Source organism: Abrus precatorius, unplaced genomic scaffold (assembly GCF_003935025.1).
Source record: "Abrus precatorius isolate BTA unplaced genomic scaffold, Abrus_2018 Scaffold3, whole genome shotgun sequence".
Taxonomy (NCBI): domain Eukaryota; kingdom Viridiplantae; phylum Streptophyta; class Magnoliopsida; order Fabales; family Fabaceae; genus Abrus; species Abrus precatorius.
The window spans coordinates 18,129,590-18,130,301 of NW_020874373.1; the positions used below are offsets into that span (position 1 = coordinate 18,129,590).

A 712-nucleotide genomic window follows, 5' to 3' on the forward strand; every position below is an offset into this window, starting at 1 on the left:
ATATGATTTTCTCCACAAAAATCACATATTAAGTAGCTTGTTTTTCCAACTTCAGCTTGAAAAGTATTAATTTGTTGAATCAAGGTTGCAACATGCCTCTCACTGAAATTCTGATACATGTTGGTTGCCATCATGTCAATTAATTGCTGAGCTTCCTCTACAGTTTTAGTATTCAATGAACCTTCAGCTATTGCATCTACCATGATTCTTGTGACAATATTCATACCATTGTAGAAAATTTGGATTTGCATCCACTTTGGAATGCAATGATGAGGACATTTTCTCAGCAGATCCTTATATCTTTCCTATGCATCATAAAGAGATTCACCATCTTGTTGAACAAAAGAGGTGATTTCACTCCACAGCTTGGCAGATTTTGATGGTGGAAAGTACTTAGTTAGAAATTTGTTCACTAAGTCAGTCCAAGTAATGATGCTTCTTTGTGGTTGAGCTTGAAGCCAATATTTAGCCTTGTCCCTAAGAGAAAAGGGAAATAATCTTAAGCGAATGGCATCTTCACTTACACCATTGATACGAATGGTGTCACATAGCTAGAAAAAATTATAGAGATGCAGATTGGGATCATCTAAAACATTTCCAAAGAATTGATCTTACTGTATCAATTTTATCAATGCAGGTTTGATCTCAAAACTGTTGACTTGAATTGTTGGTCTAACAATACTCGAATTATAACCGTGCATGGTTGGAATAG

At 35.1% G+C, this 712-nt stretch overlaps 1 non-coding gene across 1 annotated transcript; it reads left to right on the forward strand.

Annotated features, from left to right (window-relative positions):
* Positions 1 to 261: 261 nt before the first annotated feature.
* On the forward strand, positions 262 to 368 carry LOC113864141. The gene has a single exon (XR_003504744.1). It is a non-coding gene; the product is annotated as a small nucleolar RNA R71 (small nucleolar RNA).
* Positions 369 to 712: the final 344 nt, after the last annotated feature.